The following is a 24725-nucleotide window of genomic DNA, read 5'->3' on the forward strand; positions in this document are numbered from 1 at the left end:
TTTCTTACACAGCAGGTCTGCCAATAATAAATTTTCTAAAACTTTGTGTATCTTGAAATGTTTTTATTTTACCCTCATTTTTGAAATATGGTTTTGGTGGAGATAAGATTCTCTTTTGACAGTTTTCTTTTAGGAATTTGAATACGTTGTGCCATTGCCTTCTGGCCTCCATTGTTTCTAGCGATCAGTCAGCTGTTCATTTTATTGGAGTTCCTGAAAACACGAAGGTTGTTGCTTTCAAGAGTTTGTCTTACACTGTGATGTGTCTGCATGTGAATCTCATTGGGTTTATACTACTTGCAGTTGGATGAATTTTAGATTGTTTTTCATCAAATTTTGAGTTTTCAGCCATTATTTTTAAAAACATTTTTCTATTCCTTTCTATCTTTCCTCTAACTCTTTAATCCCATTACACATATGTTGTTGTAGTTTATGGTATCCCACTTTCTCTAAAGCTCTGTACATCTTTTTTTAAATTATTTTGTTGTTGTTCAGATTGCATGATCCCTCTCACTTTAAATTCAGTGATTCTTTGTTCTGCCAGCTCAAGTCTACGCTGAGCCCATTTAGTAAAATTTTTATTTTAGTTATTGTATTTTTCAAGTTCATATTTTCCATTTGGTTCTTTTCATAATTTATCTCTCTTAATTGTTATTCTTTATTTGATGAGTCATATTATAACTTCCTTTATTGCTTTAAGCACTGTTTATTTTAGTTCTTTGAAGTCTTAACTGCTTCTTTGAAGTCTTTCTAAGTTTGAAATCCGTACACTCTCAAAGCCAGTTTCTGTTGCCTGCTTTTTTTCTTGTGTATGGAACACATTTTCCTTTTTATTTGGAAATCTTGTAATTTTTTGTTTAAAACTGGTCATTTTGAACACACTATTCTAGCAACAATGGATGCTGATCCCTCCCACCCTGCTCCCATACTCTTTGTAAGGCTTCTTGTTGCTTTGTTAATGTTTTTTGTTTGTTTGTTTAGTGACTGCTGAACTATGTAATGACATATAATTCCCTGCAGTGTACAACTTCTGATGCCACTCCTCAGAAGGTGCAGCCTGGAGCATGTGCAGTTACTCTGCAATTGTAGTGGATTTAGCAGGGTTCCATTTGACTTTCTCCTTCCCTGTGATTATGTTAAACTGTCTGCCTACCTTGGTATCACATCCAGCTCTCAGTCTCCATTAATTGCTGGCTGACTGTTTTCAATAAGCTTTTGGGCATAAGATGCTACCTATTCTGACCCAAATCCTTGAGCCCACTTGTTGAGGTTTGTTCTGACCACAGGAGGGCTCTTTTTCACTGTCTCTTTCCCTGGCTTTCTCTGATAAACTTCTAGCTTGTTTACACTGTAGCCTGTTGCTCTCATGAAGCTTCCAGCCTCCTTTTAATTGCTTATTATCACTGCTTACCTCCATTGTTTTCCAGAGCACCCTTAGGCTTGAATTTCCCCACACTCTGTTCTAAATAGTTCCCTTGGGTAGAGCTTTAAAGCTCTGTGTTCTTATGACCTACATATCCTGTTGGGCAAAACCTCTGTGTCACTGCTCTGGAGGTGGGGACCAGCTCAGTGGCCCACTTCTCTCAGACTGATACTCTGCTTCACAAACAGGTCACTGGGCTGGGGCAGCTGCCTCTGGACTTCTCTGCTTTCCTCCCCTGGGATACAGACTCTGGCCTATATGCTGAGGTGAAGGCAACTGGGGTCCCAGTATTCTTGGTCTGCCATGCCTGGGTAGTTTCTGTCCTGTGAGTAGCAGTTAGGTGGAGGAAGGGATCCCCAGACTTCTCACTGCTCTTGCTTCAAATACAGCCTCTGCAACACTGAGCTGGTGGCCTGCCCCTCAAGTAGAGGCACCACAGCCCTTGACTGGGAGCTGATGGAAAAGGGAGCACTATGTTCTTGGCTACAGCTCTGCAGAGTGAAGCTTCCACTTTGCTGAGCTAGAGCAAGGAAAAAGAGCGAGTCACGGCTCCAATGCCACAGACTTCTACTGTTCTTACCAAGTAGATATTCTTAAACAAATGCTTCTTCCTTTCTGTGTGTGCTTCCAGAGATTTAAAATGGTTGAGTTTCTTTTCTAATTTTTACCAGGTAGGTTATTTCACTGGGGAGGGGGTCCATGGAGGTCCTTATGCCACCATTCTGGAAATTGTCTCCTAATATCATATGATTTTAAGTCAAGAGCTTCAAAATTAGTGAAGCATATACATTGTGCTCAATAAAAAACATATATATGCAATAATAGTTTTATTTTTATGTATTAGTTATCTATTGGTGCATTGAAAAATCACAACAAAACTAAGTGTCTAATGACAACGTTCATTCTGCTTATGAATCTGCATTTTGACAGGGCTCCATAGGGATTCATTTTTGCATTACTCCATGTCAGCTAGGGTTCCTCAAAGCTTGGGAATTGGAATAATCTAAGGGCTTACCCATTCATATTTCTGATGGGTGATGTTGGAGGCTAGAATAGCTGGGGCTTTGGGGGTATCTCTCTATATCTTGTGTATATTTGTGGCCTGTCCATGTATGCTTCAGTATGTTTCAGCGTAGCTGACCTTTTAAATATCACCTGAGGGCTTCTAAGACATGTGTCTTGAGAGAGTCAGGTGGCAGCTCTATGACCTTTTATGATCTAGCCTTGGAAGCCATGCAGTAGTCAGAGGCCCACCAGATTCAATAGGGGGTAACAGGGCTTCCCTGGTGGTGCAGTGTTTGGGAGTCCACCTGCCGATGCAGGGGACACGGGTTCGTGCCCCGGTCCGGGAGGATCCCACATGCCGCGGAGCGGCTGGGCCCGTGAGCCATGGCCACTGAGCCTGCGCGTCCGGAGCCTGTGCTCTGCAACGGGAGGGGCCACAACAGTGAGAGGCCCGCGTACCGGAAAAAAAAAAAATAGGGGGTAACACAGACAAAATTTCTTCTGGAAGGAGTGTCAACAGTAGAACTGGAGAAGAATGCATGGGATGGGATGCATTGGTATGGCTGCTTTGGGAAAATACTACCTGCAACAGGGGTAAAAGCTAACAGGTTGCTATTTATTGTTAGGAAATATAAAACTTTTAAATAATTTAAAATATAATTCACCTTTCTTTTTTAAATTCTATTTTATTTGTTTATAATGTATGCATTTCAGTAGAATATGCATGTAATTTATAAATAAGTAGTCACATAATGGGATTCTCTTCAAATTCCTTTTTTTTTTTTTTCTTTGCTGTACGCAGGCCTCTCACTGTTGTGGCCTCTCCCGTTGTGGAGCACAGGCTCCGGACGCACAGGCTCAGCGGCCATGGCTCACGGGCCCAGCCGCTCCGCGGCATGTGGGATCCTCCCGGACCGGGGCACGAACCCGTGTCCCCTGCATCGGCAGGCAGACTCTCAACCCACTGCGCCACCAGGGAAGCCCCTCAAATTCCTTTTAATAATGTATTGTATGATCAAAAAATTTAGAAAACTCTAATACAGAAATTCAAAATCAGGTTGAGTGATTTCCTCAGCAGTACACCAATATATATATTATGATAAAATTATTTTGTGATAACTTCCAAACAAGTATAAAACCCAAACTATTGGAACAGAATTATAATAATAATTAGCATCTGGTAAGAACACCCTATGTGTCAGGCATAGTCTTATGAATTTTACATATATTACATAAACACATAAATATTTACATTCAGTTCTCTTAATAACTATATGAACTAGGTATTTATTATTTCTGTTTTGCAGATGAGAAAATGGAAGCTTGGAACGGATAAGTCAGCCAGCTTGTATGACAGAGCTGAACTCCAGAGCCCATAATCTTAACTACCATACAGAGAAATGAGACTTTTACAGGTATCTATTGTGGTGTGTGTTTTTAGGAAAGTCTGTTTAGGGCCCAAGGCAGTGGTGTGTGGAAAATATTTAACAACCAGCCCTCCAAAAAGAAACTGTAGGCAAGTATATATGTACATCTGTTTAGTATAATTTTTACTGACCCAAAGGAGACGCCCACATAATTTACAAATAATAATAAAAGATATATATTCTTTATCTTAATTCCATAACCTATAACTTCAGTGTGACTTGCTATTTCTTGCAAAATGCAACCTATACTTCTACTGCTCAAGAACAGGGTAACAAAATCAGATGATGAATAAATGCTAGATTACTGTCTAATCAGCAAAGAAATTATTCATACTGTCAGAAAAAGGGTAGTTTCAACATGAATGTTGGTTGATAATTTGGTTTGGGCTAATGAGTCAGATGGAAGTGAAACCATGAAGATGTATGTCAATGAAAATAAGTGGAGGAAGCCAACTTTTTAAAGACATTACTACTATTTAGCAGAGGCATAAGTGTATTAAATACAGTAGGTTTCTAGAATATGCTCCCAGATACAAGAAGTATTCCTTAATTTATTATTGTGGTAAAGTGAAATATACATAACATAAAATTTACCATCTTAACCATTTATAAGTGTACAGTTCAGTGGCATTAAGTACATTCACATTGTTGTACAATCATCACCACTATTCATCCTCAGAATTCCTTCATCACCCCAAACTCGAACTCTGTACCCCACGAAACAGTAACTCCCTATTCACCCCTCTCCAGGTCCCCAGAAACCACAATTCTACTTTCTTTCTATATGAATTTGCCGATTCTAGGTACCTCATATAAGTGGAATCATATAATAGTTGTCCTTTGGGGTCTGGCTTATTTCATTTAGCAAAATGTTGTAGCATGTGTCTGAATTACGTTCCTTTTAAGGCTGTATAATATTCCATCGTATGTGTATATCATATTTTATTCATCACTCATTTACCAGTGGACATCTGGGTTGTTTCCACCTGTTGGCTATTGTGAATAATGCTGCTATAAACATTGGTGTACAAATATTGATTTGAGTCTTTGCTTTCAATTTTTGGGGGTATATACCCAAAAGTGGAATTGCTGGATCATATGGTAATTCTATGCTTAATTTTTTGGAAGAAGTATCTTACTGTTTTCCAGTGCCGTCCTTTTATTTATTTGTTTAAGTTTACTCTCACTCTGTGTTCTGCCATTATCCTGGGGAACTTCAAGTTTCTAACATCTCCTTTGCTTCCACCCATGCTCCGATCACATATTATATCTCATTTATTAATGTCTCAAACTCTTACTATTCTCTCCATCATTACAAACTTAGAGTCCGAACACAGTCTAAGGCTTAGCTTGATTTCCAAGTATAGCAGGGACAGATCAATGATTGAAGAATGACTCTGTCTGGTAATATTCAATAAATGCATTAAAACTTACTAAATTTTTTTATATAAAAACAAATTTATACCTTGTGAACAAGAAACAAAAATTCCTTCTAGGAGACAGACTATGAGCCAGTGGGAAACACAACTCACAGTACAAACAAGTGACAAATGACAATAATGCTATGTGATATATACACTTCACTAGTAGGAAATGCGAAATTTCAAGGGAAGTTAAAAGATGGAGAAATTTACTCTTCTTTGAGGAGGAATACCTAGCTGAGAGGTAACACTTGAGTTGAGCCTTTTTAGATCTTCAGTGACAGTTTGTAACCGAGGAAGGGAGATCAGGGCAATCCAGGTCAGCAGAACAAAGGTGCAGAGGCTCAGAGCTGGCAGGCGAGGCGGGGTGTGTTCAGACAGGTTAGACTCAAATGTGTAACTGTGGAGGCGATGAAGAGGGGTGGGGTGGAGGTGGTGTCAGAGGATGTGGCTGAATAGAGTTTGGCCCTAGACTGAGAATGATTTTGAGTGACAGACTAAGGAGCTGCTCTTTAGTTTAAGACCAATGGAGACTCACAGCAGTTTGTAAGTAGAGGAGTGACATGGTAAATTCTGCATTTAGAAAGCCCAGCTCAGTGAAAGAGCCCAGCTCATAGAGAAAGAACTGAAGGGATTTAAAACTAGAAAATAAGAGACCGGATAGGAAGTCAGTGTACCAGACAGTGCTCTGCTGTTGAGGATGACATTGGAGAGGTACCTCTTGCATTTTTCTTCCAACACTGTTATAAATGTCTCACCTTGAAGACCAGTATAGAAAGTTCCATGCAGCAAAAAGAAATCTGTTTAGTTAGAAGTGTCAACTTTTATAAATGACATTTTAGCAAAATTTTAAGAGTGACTTTTGTAGCATTAAGAAAGAGGAATCACCATGTAGAATTTATTTGGCTTTCATTCTTTCTTTCCTCTGATAGGAGTTCGTCCCTGAAGAGCAAAGTACAAGTTTCTGACCTAATGTGTCTCCAGTCTCTTCTGTTTGATCACCTTTACATTGAGGCCAGCACACCTTTAGTGTGACACTTTTTATATTCACAATATCTTGTTTGCAGAAAGATTTTTCTTTTATCAGAAACAAAGACAATGTCCATCAGCCAGTGTTAGTAAAGGCAAGGATCAAACAGCCTTCCCAATTTATACTATGCTGACCACACTCAAAAATGAGAATTTATGTGGGCTTCCCTGGTGGCGCAGTGGTTGAGAGTCCGCCTGCCGACGCAGGGCACACGGGTTCGTGCCCCGGTCCGGGAAGATCCTACATGCCGCGGAGCGGCTAGGCCCGTGAGCCATGGCCGCTGGGCCTGTGCATCCGGAGCCTGTGCTCCGCAACGGGAGAGGCCACAACAGTGAGAGGCCCGTGTACTGCAAAAAAAAAAAAAAAAAAAATGAGAATTTATGGCAGGATTCAAATCAATGCAGATAATTCCTTGATATATTTTAGGGAGTAGAATTTCTAACAGGTCTATTCTTTGCCTGAAACCTGCAAATACATGTGACTTTTAATGTTGTCAATGGCATGAGTTACAAGTAGAGATAAGTGGTGATGAACACAATGTTTGTTATGTCAAATCTTTCCCTTTTACCTCTAAAAATCAAAATAGCCTCATCCTCTAATCCTGGCCACAGTCACTGAGGAGAATTACAATAAGAGCCACAAATACTATTAGTTGAAACTTGAGATAAGTAAAATATGCATAAATCCTCTCAAGTGGAAAAATATTCGCTGTGGGTGTCTTTCCTTTTCAGTCACTGAAAACAAAGTTCTGGGCACTGATGACCACAGTTGTTGTTCAGTTCCCTCTTGTACTCAGAAGATTCAAAGGGGGCTGACATTAGCATTCGAATCACCCTCCTTCAGCAGGAGCTGACCGCACTGTGTTTTGAATGGGACTAAATGTCCATTCCTGGGACAGAGACCACAAAGAGAGGAGACAAGGGGCTGGTTTCCAACTTGTGAGCTTTAGACTCCTGCAGGGATTCACGTGAAGAGGGGCACCATGCAGCTGAACGCAGGTCAGAAGACGACTCTGGACTGGAAATACAAATGCGGCTGGAAAATGCATCTCAGATGTGTACGTGCATCCTCCCTTGCTACAGAAATACATTAAATTCTTTCAAATACACCCCAGGGGCTCCTCTCTCTGTCACACCCTCACCACGCACCCAAGAAGTGAGTTTATTGGGTAAAAACAGAAACAAATGCTGTGACTGGGATGCATACTTGGAGAGCAAAGTTTCTTCTCTGTGTCAGAAATTGGATCAAAGCTTGAGGAGAAAGATTATGGGGAGGAAGAAATGGAGACCCTCCATTCTTCAGTGTTGGAAGCTGATCCAAAACATTTCTTGGGAGTGCCTCGAAGATTCCTCAGAGCGAGTCACCCTTCCAGCCATCTTTGGAGGAAAATCAGCGACTCACCCTTCACTCACTGCGTGTCTGGTTTGGGGTCACACTGGTCATGTCTGGGAGACAGCACAACCTCCTCTCCTGCAGATGAGCTCAGGCCAAGGGCATGAACTACTCCCAAAAAGAATTAGAAGCTTCTGGATAACTTTGGAGGAGATATCGTTAAGCCCACACCCCTAGACTAAATTGAACCATTTTGTCACTATCTAACTCACACAATTTTTGCCTACTATATTTGGCAACTTATCTGGGATACTTCTGTTAAAAAGAAAAAACAACAGGCCCAAACTAGAGTCATTCAAAATGGAGTCATTTGTGCTAAGCCCCACGATTGCAAGCCAAGACTTAATACCCAACCTAATTGCAGTTTCAAACTCTCAGGAATGCAATCTTAACTGTTCAGCACTAGTGAGGTGATCCTCCTGATAGGACCCTTCTGTTCCCCTCAGGAGGTCGACCTTCCTGGAAACAATGCATTCTTCGCTAATAAGTTCCTTGTTTCACTCTCTTTCTGCCTTTAAGAACTTGGATGAGATGCTGCCTGCTTGATTCATGAATCATTTGATAAAGACAATGTGGTCTTTACATTTTACTCAATTGACTTTTCATTATTTAACGCTGTTAAACTCAGTTTTGGTTTGTATTGCAAACCTAGTAGAAACACTAGAGGAAGCCAAGTATATCTCTTTCAAGAATTACAAGAGGTCTGAGAATTTATCCTACTTGCAAGCTAATAAGTTAGCCTGCCACAGTTTCATGGATGCTGAGAGAAGACACACGATTCCTGGGTCAGAGACAGAGAATTTTATTCCTCAGGGCACAGCAGGCAGCATGAACTTCATGTATGCATCAGCTCCCCTTGTCCCCCAAGTCCCGCTGGGTAATGAGGAAGTGACCAAGAGGTTGCTGTGCTGGCCATGGGTTTTCATCATAGCCAAAGAACCCCAAGCTTAGGAAACCCCAATCTTTTATTAAGGCAACTGTAAGACCTGCCTGCCCTTTTCCCCAGGGAGGCATTATCTCTATTATACTGGACAGTAAACACATCTGCCCTTGGTTCACTATCTCTACCTAGCCTGGCTGTTTGCTATACAAACATCCTTGAGAGGAGAGGTTGGGCACTAGACTGCTTGGAAGAATGGTCCTCAAGGGATAAGAGAAATAGATTTGATCCATACTTGGAGAGGGTAGGCTAGTAACTAACTTAATCACAATCCATGGGACCATTCACCAACCAAACAATATTTCTTATGCAATTTCATGTGAATGTAATAGATAATGGGAAACTACAAGAAATTATTTCCCATAAAAGTGAAATGTCACCTTAACTAGATGGGACTGAACACCGCCCAGTGAACACCTGTTGCACAGACTTAGACACACAGGCAGGCGTTAACCCCGTAGGCCTGGAGGAAATGACTCATGGGGTGGAAGTAGAGGTAGAAGAAAGGAAGGCCAAGAAGGAGAAGCAACTGCATACATTCAAGGCACTCAGCCATATCCTGGCTTGTCATCCTAGCGCTGCTGCCAATAAGACACTTGCACATTTGATAAAGATTTGTTAGCAATGAAATCTGACTGAGCTTGAAGCTAGTTCTACCCCTGAATGTTTGAGTTTTCTACACCAGTAAAGTACTTCTTTTCTTTCCTGTCTTAGGAACACCTTGACTGAAGAATAACATACATTCAGAAAATTGAATTATGTAAGTGCAAAGCATGATGAATTATCACACATACAAAAAGCACATCATGAAATCAGAGGCCAGATCAAGAGTTAAAATACGCCAGCCCCGGGCTTCCCTGGTGGCGCAGTGGTTGAGAGTCCACCTGCCGATGCAGGGCATGCGGGTTCGTGCCCCGGTCCGGGAAGATCCCACATGCCGCGGAGCGGCTGGGCCCGTGAGCCATGGCCACTGAGCCTGCGCGTCCGGAGCCTGTGCTCCGCAACGGGAGAGGCCACAACAGTGAGAGGCCCGCGTACCGCAAAAAAAAAAACAAAACGCCAGCCCCTCAAGTGCCCCTTTAGCCCCCTTGGAATCAGTACTCCTAGAGTCATCTCCGAAGGTAACTACCATACTGATTTCTAACATCGCGGATTAGATTTATCTGAACTTTAACTTCATATAATGGCATCACACAGCACACATTTCTTGTGTCTGGCTTCTTTCTCTCAACATCATGTTTGCAAGATTTATAGTGTTATATTGTGTGCAGCTGTAATTAATTCATCCTAATTACTGGATAGCATTCCATTGTAGGAAGATATTTCATACACTGAATATTATTTCTTCATTATAATGTTGATGAAATTTTTATCTGTTTTCAGTCTTTAGCCATTAAAGATAATATGCAATAAACATTCTTGTACACATATTTTCACATATGTATGTATTTCTGTTGAGTTGAAACCTAGGAGTGGAATTACAGGATCGGGGGTATGCGTAAGTTTAGCTTTAATAGATAATGGGAAACAGTTTTCCAAAGTGACTGTACCCATTTATACTCCCACCAGGGGTGTATGAGAGCTTTCCATTCTTGCGAATACTTGCTATTGGCAGCCTATTTGATTTTAGCGATTCTGGTAGGTACGTGGCAGAATCTAATTGTGGTTTTAATTTGCATTTCTCAGATGACTAATGAGTGTTCATTCTTTTTCATATGTTTATTAATCACTTGTATTTCCATTGGTGAAGCTGTTGTTAAAATCTCTTGCTCACTTTTTTTTTATTGGGTTGTCATTTTCTTATTGATCTTTAGGAGTTTTTTGTTTTTAATACAAGTTCTTTTCAATTAAATGTGTTGCAAATATCTTCTCCAATTCAGTGGCTTGTATTTCACTCTCTTAATGTGTCTTAGTGTTAATGTGTTCTTTCCGTAATCTTTTTTTTTCTTATTGGTTAATACTTTTGACATTTAAGAAAACTTTCCCTACTCCTAAAGACATACATGTTCTCTTGTTATCGCCTTAGAAATGTTATTGATTTATTTTTCACAATTATCTCTACAATCCATCTGGATTTATTTTTGTGTAGGGCATGTGTCTGAGAAAAAAACTCATTGTGTTTTCCTTTACTCTCATACTCGCAATACTTGTGACACCAGATGTGCGGGTTTTCCACACCAGGCTGTTCTCTGACACCAGCTGAGTGTCCTGCATTTCAGTTCAATTCTGACAGTGACTAGAGCGAGCGCACATCCCATAGGTTAAAGGCTCAGTCCCACAAGCCTTCCCCCACTTCAGATGCCAATTGCAAGTAGGAGGTCCCCCAGTTACCCACAACTTCTGTCTGACTTGGCTGCAAATTGAAGAATCCTCCTTCTTCATGCTTGATTATTTGCTAGAAATAGCTCACAGAACTCAGGAACACACTCACTTATGTTTACCTGTTTATTATATAATAAAGAATAAGATGTGAAGGCTACAGATAAACAGCCAGATGAAGAGGTATATAGGGTGAGGTCTGGAAGGGTCCCCAGCACAACAGCTCCTGTCCCCATGGATTTGGGGTGCACATAGATGTGTTTACCAACCTGGAAGCTCCCTGAGCCCCGTATTTTTGAAATTTTTAAGGAGGTTTCTTCATGTAAGCATGATCAATTGTTAACTCCACTTCTCCTTTTCTGAGAGGACGGGGGTGGGGCTGAAAGTTCCAAACTTCTAATCATGGCTTAGTCTTTCTGGTGACCGGCCCCCATCCTGAAGCCCACCAAAGGTCACCTCATTAAAACAAAAGACACTCTATCACTCAGGAAAATCCAAGAGACTTAGGAGCTCTGTGTCAGGAACCAAGGTCAAAGACTAAATATCAGAACAAAAGATGCTCCTGGTGCTTTTATCACATAGGAAATTACAAGGGTTTTAGGAACTCTGTGGCAGGAAGCAGAGCAAAGACCAATCTGTGTAGTTTCTGTTATTTTACAATGTGAGTTAAAGATTAAGATTAAATCTTTTTCTTATGGATATGCGGGTTTTATGCCTATCCAGCACCATTTATTTATTGTCCTTTCCCCATTGCTCTCCAATAATATCTTTGTCATGAATCAAGTGACTGCATGTATTGAGCTTGTTCCTGTGCTCTCTATTCTGTTCAGTGGTCCATTTCTCCATCTTTGCACAAATGATGCAACTTTTAATTACTCTAGCTTAATCATAAGTCTTGATATCCAGAGTATAAATCTTTCAACTTCTTAAATTCTTCTTCCAATTTGTCTTGGGACTAAAATTCTGTATGGTTTTTTAGAATTAGCCCATCAGTTTGCACCTAGGTATATACACACACTTGCTAGCTTTTTTTCTTTTTTTTTTTTTTGTTAGTTTCTGCTTTATAACAAAGTGAATCAGCTATACATATACATATGCTCCCATGTGTCTTCCCTCTTGCGTCTCCCTCCCTCCCACTCTCCCCCTCCCACCCCTCCAGGCTGTCCCAAAGCCCCCAGCTAAAATCCCTGTGCCTTGCGGCTGCTTCCCCCTAGCTATCTACCTTACTACGTTTGTTAGTGTGTATATGTCCATGACTCTGCTAGCTTTTTTAAAATAAGGATTTTATCAATTAAATCAACTCAGAAAATTGGCATCTTAATAACACCCAATCTTCCACTCCAAGAACAAAATATATTGCTTTACTTATTTAGGTCTTCTTTAACTTCTCTCAGTACTGATTTAAAGTTTCCAGTGTAGAAGGCTTGTGCATTTTATATTAGATTTGCTCCTAGATATTTGATGTTTTATGATGTTATTGCGAATAGTATAATTTTAATTTCATTTTCTAATTCTTGATGATACATAGGAGTAAAATTGTGTTTTGTGTTTTGCATACAGTAAGTCCCCAACAAACGAACGAGTTCCATTCCAAGAGTGCATTCGTAAGTCCAATTTGTTCGTAAGTCCAACAAAGTTAGCCTAGGTACCCAACTAACCCAATCGGCCATATAATACTGTACTGTAATAGGTTTATAATACTTTTCACACAAATAATACATAAAAAACAAACACAAAAAATAAAGAAAACATTTTGAATCTTACAGGACAGTATCTTGAAAAGTACAGTAGTACAGGACAACAACTGGCAGTTCTTAGCAGCACCAGCTACATCACCGCTGCTTTTACGCTTGCTTTCAGACATCCTGGGCTTGAAATAAAGATACTGTGCTACCGTACTCTGTACAGTACTACACAGTAAAGTACACAAAAGCACAGCCATTTGCAGAGGATGCACACACATGACAACATATGCCAGACACGTGAACTAACTTACGTGACTGGACGTGTGAATGCACGTTCACATCTTTGCAAGTTTGCAACTCGAAGGTTCATATGTAGCGGACTTACTGTATTTAATTCTACCAAGCCATTGTGTTAATTTCACTCTTTAATTCCAATGGTTCATCTGTAAAGTTTTTAGATTTTCTACATACACAGTCATGTTGTTGGCAAATGATGACAGTTTTACTTCTTCCCTTCCAATCCTTACATATTTTATTCATTTACCTTGCCTTATTTTACTGGCTAGAGACCTACAGTAGTGGTCATCTAATGTAAAAGAAAAACTTTCAATATTTCACTAATGGATTTATTAGTTCATTGCTATAGGTTCCATTTATTCCTTGCTAGGGAATGTTACACTTTTTCACATGGTTTTTCTGCATTTATTGAGATAATCATAGTATTTTTCTCCTTTATTTTGTCATAATTCTGATTTGCTTTTCTTTAGACTTGATGTACACGGAACCATTTAATATGTGATCTTTGCATCTGACTTTGTTGCTCAACATTAAGTGTAGTCATTCGCATTATTGCGTGTAGCTGGGATTGTTCATTTTCATTGCTGAAGAGAATTCCATTATATGATTTTAACACCAATTATTCATCCATCTGATACTTGATGGATATTTGGTGTTTTTCACAGTTTGGAGAAAATCAAGCTATCCACCTATCTCTCTCCTCAGAAGAGATTCTTACAGGCAAGGCGTCCTAAATCACACTCCAGCACTGCTGCTAATTACCATGGTTACTGTAGCTGTATCCACCATGTCTGCCTGCGGTGGCCAAGTGCCTTCCATCCACACTACCACTCTCCCTACCGATTCTATGCACCCCTACGTCCTACCATCAATTCCAGAGAATAACCACCACGGAAATTCCCAAAGAGGCTGCTACCTCCCCCTCACGGTATATCCCTTACTGCCTCAGTGAGATGAACATCCTCACGGAGCCCCTGGGAAGCCTGCTGAGATGCTACATCTTTTCCTCTTACCTGATAAATACATTTCTTCATTTCCACCTTCCTGAGTTTTTTGATCCCTTCCTCAATACTACCCTGAAGCAGTGGGGCAGCTCCATCTGATTTTCCTGTCCAAGCTTCAAGGAGCCATCCCAGGAGTGTGCTAGGACTGGCTGCAGTGGTCAAGGAAGGTGGTTGAGCCCAAGTCCTGGGAGAGTGTTGCCAGGCCAGTGAACTTTCCCCATTGAGTCTCTTGAGTCTCATATTCTCTTTTGCTTCTCTCAAGATCCACTCCCACATGGGGCCTCCCAGGTGCAGCTGGTATATGTAACTCAAGGACAATTACTTCTGTGTCCAAGTTATTCCTCCTGGAGCAGGGACTGGGTTTTCTCGCTCAGACTGTGCTGAGATTTGACTGTAACTGTCTGAGATGGTGAGGGTGGTGAGGATGGATCTAAGGTCATCTCGTGAGGTGCCTCTCAGGGGAGGGCTCCAAGAGGTGGGGGCTGCAAGCACAAGGAGTCTGTGCTCCTGTTCAAAGAGGGAGGATGTTGCTTCTGTTGGCCCGGAAGGTTCAGGGGAATCTAGGGGTCCGGGTTCTGAGCTCATCCACATACATACACCCGATCTCAGATTCCATTCGTTTCCTCTTAGGGCCCTCCCAGTAGGACCCCTGTTAAGGCTGTGTGCTCATTCACCCGCCTTTGCAGCTCTGCAACCTTAGCCGTTAGCTGCTGGGCCCTTGTGTCCTCAGGAGATAAGGGGCTGCACAAACACTGCCTTAGAGACCCTTGGAATCTCGGAGTGCTTAGAATGATAGCTGGTACAAGCATATCACTGTCTTGTTTTCCAGGCTTTCAAAGCAGCTAACAAAAGCCAATTTTTAATTACCATCTTTTTCCATTCAATTTGAGTGACATAAAAGAAATATTCAACACAGATATTTGGACAACTGTCTGTTGAAACAAGGTTGGACCAAGTATGATTTACATTTGCTTCTGCAGGTGACGGGGCACTAGCTCCTGTTGCCCTTCATCCAGTGTGAGTAACGGAGGTGATTCCCAGCTGAGCTGAAGTCCCTGTAAGTCTTATTGCCTCTTAGTTCCCTACTGGAGAGCAGGTTTCCAGGGTCCGATCAGAAATGATGGGGGTTACCAGATTCATCCTTTCTCTTGGGAGGTCTTGGAGCCTCTGTCCCCGTGAACCTGCCCACGTTGCAGCAAAGGGATAAAGACCATTAAATCTCAGGTTGTCTAGCTGACCTCACTCTTCCCCTGTCTCCTGAATCCGTGGTTCACTGAGTTATTAGGTCTCTGATGCTACCTTGCAGGTGTTTTGTCATATTTTCTAGTTGCTTTTAGTGGATGAGTTGTTCCAAGTTTCTTACCCATCCATTTCACATAAACAAAGTCATCTTTTAAACAAAGGTCATGAACCAATAAACCACAGCATAAAATAAATTACAAATGGTTAGTAAGCATTTGAAAAATATCAGCTTCCTAATTATAAAAACTTTCCAATTAAAAATGAGATGATTTCAAATGTTAAGGTACAAAGATGAAGTAAACAGAAGTTATTGAGTGCCCTCAGATATTGCTAGCAAGAGTCAAGCAGAAACTTTTCTGAAAGGAATTTTGGCAATATTAACAAAAATGATGTAATTTTTCATACATATTGACACAGTAATTCTACTTCTGAGGAATTTATTCTAAGGAAATAATCTAAAATGTGGACAGGTGTTTAAGCCAAATATATTCAACTTAGGGTTTTTTTTTTAAAAAAGAAAGCATTTAAAACTCTCTGAAATATAGTCATAGATAATTAAATCATAATATATCAAAGAAATAAAATGCAACTTAAAAAATTTAATTTAATTTCCCTTTAATTTAAAGGCCTGGGAAAATGCCTTAAAATACCACTAAGTCAAAAGCAAAATTTAAACTATGTACAATATGAATTCAATTACTCAAAAGTATGCATAAAGGAAAACTCTTGAAAAAATATTCCAGATGTTAAAATCGCTTTCCTGGGCAAGGAGTTATAGATATTGTCTTCTCTGCATTTTTATAGCTTCAACTGCTTCTCAAATTTTCTACTGAGTGGGCAATTCTTTTACAATCAGAAATAACAGGGGGAAAAAAGAGAATGTAGCTTTTTTATTAAAATTAATAATAGTAAATTATCCAGGATAAGACAGAGAATGTTGGTTGGTTGAATTTTTCAGATAATTAAATATTTATGATAGGATGTATACTCCAAATAGAGTGCCTTTCAGGAATACATAGTAAAATAAACCTAATAACAAAACTACACAAACAGAAATCAGCTTTTCTGTTATGATTCGTAGGGAACTTCAACTGTTACACTTTTCGAGGGTCATAATTAGGAACATCGATTGTCATTCCTTCGAAGTGTCTTAATCTCTTTCTTAACTGTCTCTTGTTTCCCAGGGGTGCCGGCTTGTTCATTAAGTCCCTAGCACTTTACACCTGATATTTTCATTAATTTTCTCCACACTTCATTTAAGGTAAACATTATTTTATGCACTTTACAAATTAGCATTGTAGCTTTGCCAAATTTTGCATCAAACCTTAGAGCTGGGATTTAAACCCCAACCTCATCCCCTCCCCAGCCTGCCCTCTGGCTCCCGCCTGGAAATACTGGGGACCGGTAATTATTTGTTGGTTTAATATAATTTGTTTAGTCGCTCGAGGACACCAATTTGCATTTTTTCTCTTTTTATATTGATCTGTAACCCGCTTTGTCTCCTACCTAACCGGTATTTGAGCACGAACTGGCCAGTGTCACTTTCCTGTCCTTTCAGGCGGGGTTTCGCCCCCAGGGTTCTCTGGCAGCCGCCTCCGTCGCTATGGTGACCCGGTGTCAGAGCTGACACCGCAACATCAGCAGCTGCGCCGGGTCCTCGCCGGCTCAATGGAGAGCGCGGCGGACTTGGCACCGAAGGCGCAGGGTCTGCGCCGAGCTGCGCGCGGGGCCTCAGTCCCTCCCCAGGCAGGAGCCCACTTCCAAAGACAGCCTGGCTGCGTTCCGAGCCATGAATGCCTTGAACTCAGCCCCGGACTTGATTTCTTTTTTAACCGAGAGAAACAAAACACAACAAAACACCCATCAGAGCACACACTGGTGTAGTGGTGTGTCTTGAATCTTGGAAACATCTCAGCAGAATTCACAATCTTTCCTTTCCAGGGTGCAGGCATGGGGGACTTAGATTAAAACACGGGGAACTTCATATAACCCCATCTGATCAATATAACATGGAACGCAGCACTGCAATATTATAGTTTTGAAATCATATAGGAACACATAAATATGAGCTTATAATGTACTAAGTTTGAAAACTAAGATATAAAATCATATGCAAACTCAGAATACCACTAAATGGAGATATTCATATGCAAGTAAAGGTAAAATATATACACCAACAGGATTCATAGAGGCTGGATATTCCATGATAGAAAGTGGCAGATACATTGTTTGGTATTACACTTAAGCTGAATGTAATTTAAAAATATGTATGATAACATTTTGTCAAATTACAGTGGGCTCCCTATAGCAAGAGAATGCTCCTTTCAAGGCAATAAATAAATGAGACGATAAAAATTCTTACTCTATTGCATTATGAAACACAAAATCATATTTCAAAAAGAAAACTACCTTTACGGTTCTTTTTTTTTCAAGAAAAGCATAATATGTGTCCTTTAAAGAACATCCTGAAAGAAGCTGTAAGGGCAGAGAATGAATGCCCCCAGCTGGGCTCTCCTCCTTCCTCTTACTGGGCAGCCTCAGCCCACAAATGACCCAACCCAGTAGTGCAAGATATGAGGTCCTTAACTAAGGCTGGTATCTTTGTTTCCCTAAGACAGACACGCACACACACACACACACAGAGGCACAGATACACGAGTGCTGTGTTATTCTAAATAAACGTTCTTTTACAATTAATACTTATTTTTATTTTGAAGATTTTCCTCTTTATCCTTTTTTTTTTTTTTAACTTAGGAGTTATACATGGGCCTAGAAGAATCCTGACTTTATTCAACTGGCCACACGAATCCCCATTTCCCACTAAGGAAACCTTGTTCTCTACATCTGTGTCTCTATTTCTGCCAGTTCATCTGTACCATTTTTCTAGATTCCACATGTATGCATTAATATACAATATTTGTTTTTCTCTTTCTGACTTACTTCACTCTGTATGACAGTCTCTAAGTCCATCCACGTCTCTACAAATGACCCAATTTCATTCCTTTTTATGGCTGAGTAATACTCCATTGAATCTATATACCATATCTTCTTTATCCATTCATCTGTCGATGGGCATTTAGGTTGCTTCCATGACCTGGCTATTGGAAATAGTGCTGCAAAGAACATTGGGGTGCATGTGTCTTTTTGAAATATGGTTTTCTCTTGGTATATGCCCAGTAGTGGGAATGCTGGGTCATTTGATAGGGATTGCACTGAATCTGTAGATTGCTTTGGGTAACATAGTCATTTTCACAATATTCATTCTTCCAACCCAAGAACATAGTATATCTCTCCATTTGTTTGTGTCATCTTTGATTTCTTTCATCAGTGTCTTATAGTTTTCTGAGTACAGGTCTTTTACCTCCTCAGGTAGGTTTATTCTTAGGTATTTTATTCTTTTTCTTGCAAGGGTGAATGGGAGTGTTTCCTTAATTTCTCTTTCTGATCTTTCATTGCTAGTGTATAGGAATGCAAGAGATTTCTGTGCATTAATTTTGTATCCTGCAACTTTACCAAATTCATTGATTAGCTCAACTAGTTTTCTGGTGGCATCTTTAGGATTCTCTGTGTACAGTACCATGTCATCTGTGAACAATGACAGTTTTACTTCTTCTTTTCCAGTTTGTATTCCTTTTATTTCTTTTTTGTCTCTGATTGCTATGGCTAGGACTTCCAAAATTATGTTGAATAATAGTGGTGAGACTTGACACCTTTGTCTTTTTCCTGATCTTAGAGGAAATGCTTCCAGTTTTTCACCATTGAGAATGATTTTTGCTGTGGGTTTGTCATAAATGGCCTTTATTATGTGGAGGTAGTTTCCCTCTATGCCCACTTTCTGGAGAGTATTTTCATAAATGGGTGTTGAATTATGTCAAAAGCTTTTTCTGCATCTATTGAGATGATCATATCATTTTTATTCTTCAATTTGTTAATATGGTGTATCACATTGATTGATTTGCGTGTATTGAAGAATCCTTACATCCCGTGATAAATTGCACTTGATCATGGTATATGATCATTTTAATGTGTTCTTGGATTCCATTTGCTGGTATTTTGTGGAGGATTTTTGCATTTATTTTCATCAGTGATATTGGTCTGTAATTTTCTTTTTTTGTAGTATCTGTCTGGTTTTGGTATCAGGGTGATGCTGGCCTCATAGAATGAGTTTGGGAGTGTTCCTTCCTCTGCAATTTTTTGGAAGAGTTTGAGAAGGATGGGTGTTAGCTCTTCTCCAAATGTTTGGTAGAATTCACCTGTGAAGCCATCTGATCCTGGACTTCTGTCTGTTGGAAGATTTTTAATCGCAGTGTCAATTTCATTACTTGTGGTTGGTCTGTTCATATTTTCTATTTCTTCCTGGTTCAGTCTTGCAAGGTTATACCTTTCTAAGAATTTTTCCATTTCTTCCAGGTTGTCCATTTTATTGGCATAGTGTTGCTTGTAATAGTCTCTTAGGATGCTTTGTATTCCTGTGGGGTCTGTTGTAACATCTCCTTTCTCATGTTTAATTTTATCGATTTGAGTCCTCTCCCCCTTTTTCTTGATGAGTCTGGCTAAAGTTTTATCAATTCTGTTTATCTTTTCAAAGGACCAGCTTTCAGTTTTATTGATCTTTGCTATGGTTTTCTTTGTTGCTACTTCATTTATTTCTGCTCTGATCTTTATGATTTCTTTCCTTCTACTAACTTTGGGTTTTCTTTGCTCTTCTTTCTCTAGTTGCTTTAGGTGTAAGCTTAGATTGTTTATTTCAGATTTTTCTTGCTTTTGTATTACTATAAACTTCCCTATTAGAACTGCTTTTGCTGCATCCCATAGGTTTTGGATCGTCAGGTTTTCATTATCGTTTGTTTCTAGGTATTTTTTGATTTCTTCAGTGATCTCTTGGTTATTTAATAACGTATTGTTTAGCCTCCATGTGTTTGTGTTTTTTACTTTTTTTTCCCTGTAATTGATTTCTAATCTCATAGCATTGTGGTCAGAAAAAATGCTTGATGATTTCAATTTTCTTAAATTTACTGAGGCTTGATTTGTGACCCAAGATGTGATCTATCCTGGAAAACGTTCTGTGTGCACTTGAGAAGAAAGTGTAATTTGTTGTTTTCAGGTGGAATGTCCTATAAATATCAATTAAATCTATCTGGTGTATTGTGTCATTTTATGTTGTTTCCTTATTAATTTTCTGTCTGGATGATCTTCCACCTCCTCTGTAAGTGAGGTGTTAAAGTCCCCTGCTATGATTGTGTTACTGTTGATTTCCTCCTTTATAGCTGTTAGCATTTGCCATATGTATTGAGATGCTCCTATGTTGGGTGCATATATATTTATAATTGTTATAGCTTCTTCTTGGATTGATCCCTTGATCATTATGTAGTGTCCTTCCTTGTCTCTTGTAACATTCTTTATTTTAAAGTCTATTTTGTCTGATATGAATATTGCTACTCCAGCTTTCTTTTGATTCCCATTTGCATGGAATATCTTTTTCCATCCCCTCACCTTCAGTCTGTGTGTCCCTAGGTCTGAAGTGGGTCTCTTGTAGACAGCATATATATGGGTCTTGTTTTTGTATCCATTCAGCAAGCCTGTATCTTTTGGTTGGAGCATTTAATCCATTCACATTTAAGGTAATTACCAATATGTATTTTCCTATTACCATTTTCTTAATTGTTTTGCATTTGTTTTTGTAAGTCCTTTTCTTCTCTTGTGTGTCCCACTTAGAGATGTTCCTTTAGCCTTTGTTGTAGAGCTGGCTTGGTGGTGCTGAATTCTCTTAGCTTTTGCTTGTTTGTAAAGATTTTGATATCTCCATCAAATATGAATGAGATCCTTGCCTGGTAGAGTAATCTTGGTTGTAGGTGTTTCCCTTTCATCACTTTCAATATATCATGCCACTCCCTCTGGCTTGTAGAGTTTCTGCTGAGAAATCAGCTGTTTACCTTATGGAAGTTCCCTTGTATGTTATTTGTCATTTTTCCCTAGTTGCTTTTAATAATTTTTCTTTGGCTTTAATTTTTGTCAATTTGATTACTATGTGTCTCAGCATGTTTCTCCTTGGGTTTATCCTGCCTGGAACCTCTGTGCTTCCTGGACTTTGGGGGCTATTTCCTTTCCCACGTTAGGGAAGTTTTCAACTATAATCTCCTCAAATATTTTCTTGGGTTCTTTCTCTCTCTCTGCTCCTTCTGGGACCCCTATAATGTGAATGTTGTTGCGTTTAATGCTGTCCCAGAGGTCTCTTAGGCTGTTTTCATTTCTTTTCATTCTTTTTTCTTTATTCTGTTCTGCAGCACAGAATTCCACCATTCTGTCTTCCAAGTCACTTATCCATTCTTCTGCCTCAGTTATTCCACTATTGATTCCTTCTAGTGAAGTTTTCATTTCAGTTATTGTATTGTTCATCTCTGTTTGTTTGTTCTTAATTATTCTAAGTCTTTGTTAAACATTTCTTGCATCTTCTCAATTTTTGCCTCCATTCTTTTTCCGAGGTCCTGGATCATCTTCACTATCATTATTCTGAATTCTTTTTCTGGAAGGTTGCGTATCTCCACCTCATTTAGTTGTTTTCTGGGGTTTTATCTTGTTCCTTTATCTGGTACGTAGTCCTCCTCTGTCTTTTCATTTTGTCTCTCTTTCTCTGAATGTGGTTTTCTTTCCACAGGCTGCAGAATTGTGGTTCTTCTTGCTTCTGCTGTCTGCCCTCTGGTGGATGAGGCTATCTAAGAGGCTTGTGCAAGCTTCCTGATGAGAGGGACTGGTGGTGGGTAGAGCTGGGTGTTGCTCTAGTAGGCAGAGCTCAGTAAAACTTTAATCCGCTTGTCTGCTGATGGGTAAGGCTGGGTTCACTCCCTGTTGGTTGTTTGGCCTGAGTTGAGCAGCACTGGAGACTACCCAGCTCTTTGGTTGGGGTAATGGCGGACTCTGCAAGGACTCATGCCAAGGAGTACTTCCCAGAACTTCTGCTGCCAGTGTCCTTGTTCTCACAGTGAGACACAGCCACCCCCGCCTCTGCAGGAGACCCTCCAACACTAGCAGGTAGGTCTCATTCTGTCTCCTATGGGGTCACTGCTCCTTCCCCCTGGGTCCTGATGAGCACACTACTTTGTGTGTGCCCTCCAAGACTGGAGTCTCTGTTTCCCCCAGACCTGTCAAAGTCCTGCAATCAAATCCCACTAGCCTTCAAAGTCTGATTCTCTAGGAATTCCTCCTCCCATTGCCAGACCCCCAGGTTGGGAAGCCTGACGTGGGGCTCAGATGCTTCACACCAGTGGGTGGGCTTCTGTGGTATAAGTGTTCTCCAGTTTGTGAGTCACCCACCCAGTGGTTATGGGATTTGATTTCATTGTGATTGTGCCCCTCCTACCATCTCATTGCGGCTTCTCCTTTGTCTTTGGATGTGAGGTATCTTTTTTTGGTGAGTTCCAGGGTCTTCCTGTCAATGATTGTTCAGCTCGACATTGATCAATGACATCAATCATTGTTCAGATGATTGTTTAGTTGTGATTCTGGTGCTCTCGCAAGAGGGAGTGAGTGCACATCTTTCTACTCTTGGGTTATCTTTTTATCTCTTTTGTTTGTTCTTTTTTATATCACTAAATTCTCAATATTGGGCTCCATCTTTAAACCTGTTTGTTCTTTACTCACCTTCACTCCCTTCGTGATTCTACCCCAGGTCTTGCCTCTAATACCATCTATGCACTATGACCTTACTGCACACTTCTGGTCTTCCCCAAAAAACCTGACACACCCACTATCTTCTCCATTACAGGCAATGGTCACTCTAGCCCTCCAGTTGCTCCAGCCAAACTTCAGAGTTACTCTCCACTCCTCTCTCTCTCTCTCTCTCTTTTTTTTAATACTCTCTATTCTGTTCCGTTGATCTATGTCTCTGTTTTTGTGCCATACCATACTGTAATTAAAATTACTATAGCTTTGTAGTAGAGTCTGAAGTCAGGACGTGTAATTCCTCCAGCTCTTCTTCTTTCTCAAGATTGTTTTGGCTATTCAGGGTCTTTCGTCATTCCATACACATTGTAAATTTATTACTTCTAGTTCTGTGAAAAATGCCATTGGTATTTAACCTCCCTACTAGCTTTGTGTGTGGATGATTTCCTGCCTTTACTTTATGTTTTCCTTTACCAGTGAGCTTTTTTATTTTGTAATTTTCTTATTTCTAGTTGTGGCTTTTTCTTTTTCACCTTGAGAAGTTAACATTTATTGTAAAGCTGGTTTGGTGATACTGAACACTTTTAGCTTTTGCTTGTCTATAAAGCTTTTGATTTCTCCATCAAATCTGAAAGAGAATATACTTACCTGACAAGGGAGATACCATGATCATGAAGGTGGTTTTCCCAGGGCAAGGCTTATCCATTGTACTCTGGATGTGCTGACCCCTGCAAGTTCCCCAAATGGAAATTTGACTGCATAATTTGTGGTAGTGGGGGACTGCATTCACACTCTCCCCTGGTTAAAAAAAAAAAAAATCTGAAACAGAGCCTTGCTGGGTAGAGTAGTCTTGGTTGTAAGTTTTTCTCTTTCATCACTTTAAATAAATTGTTCCATTCCTTTCCGGCCTGCAGGCTTTCTCCTGAAAAATCAGCTGATGGCTTAATGGGAGTTCCCTTATATGTTATTTGTTGCTTTTCCCTTGCTGCTTTTAATATTTTCTCTTTACCTTTAGTTTTTGTCATTTTGATTGCATGGACTCTTGGTGTCTTCCCCTTTGGGTTCAACCAGTACAGGACTCTCTACACTTCACAGACTTGGGTGACTGTAACCTTTCTCAGGTTAGGGAAGTTTTCAGCTTTTATGTCTTCTAATATTTTATCAGGCCCTTTCTCTCTCTCTTGTCCTTCTCAGACCCCTATAATGAGTACATGACTGTGCTTGATGTTGTTCCAGAGGTCTCTTAAAACGTCCTCATTTCTTTTAATTCTTTTTTCTATTCAGCAGCAGTGATTTCCACTACTCTGTCTTCCAGCTCACTGATTTGTTACTCTGTATCATTTAGTCTAGCATTGATTCCTTCTAGTGTATTTTTCATTTCAGTTATTGTATTCTTCATCTCTGTTTGGTTGTTCTCTATATTTTCTAACTCTTTGTTAAAAACTTCTAGCTTCTTGCTCTGTGCATCCATTCTCCTCCTGAGTTCTTTGATCATCTTTACAATCATTAATCTGAACTCTTTCTCAGGTAGATTGCCTATCTTCACTTCACTTAGTTCTTCTTCTGGGGTTTTATCTTGTTCCTTCATCTGAAACATATTCCTCTGCCACCCCATTTTGTCTAAGTTGTTATTTGTATTCTTATGTTTGTAGTAAATTAGTTATGTTTCTTGACCTTGGGGGAGTGGTCCTCTGTAGGAGGCATCCTATGCATCTCAGCCCTGGTGAGTGAGGCTGGTTTAGAGGCTTTTGCAGGCTTCCTGGAGAGAAGGGTTGGGGCCTGCCCACTGGTGGGTGGAGCTGGGTCTTGGTCCCTCTGGTGGGCAAGGCCATGTCTAGGGTCATGTCTAGAGTTGGCTCTAGGTTCAGGAAGTCTTTAGGC

The 24725-nt window shown here is 40.1% G+C and overlaps 1 non-coding gene across 1 annotated transcript; it reads left to right on the forward strand.

Annotated features, from left to right (window-relative positions):
* The first annotated feature begins 23484 nt into the window (after positions 1–23484).
* LOC136128656 (U1 spliceosomal RNA) lies at positions 23485–23645 on the forward strand. The gene has a single exon (XR_010656242.1). It is a non-coding gene; the product is annotated as a U1 spliceosomal RNA (small nuclear RNA).
* Positions 23646–24725: the final 1080 nt, after the last annotated feature.

The sequence above is a fragment of the Phocoena phocoena genome, chromosome 9 (genome assembly GCF_963924675.1).
Source record: "Phocoena phocoena chromosome 9, mPhoPho1.1, whole genome shotgun sequence".
In the NCBI taxonomy this organism is placed as follows: Eukaryota; Metazoa; Chordata; class Mammalia; order Artiodactyla; family Phocoenidae; genus Phocoena; species Phocoena phocoena.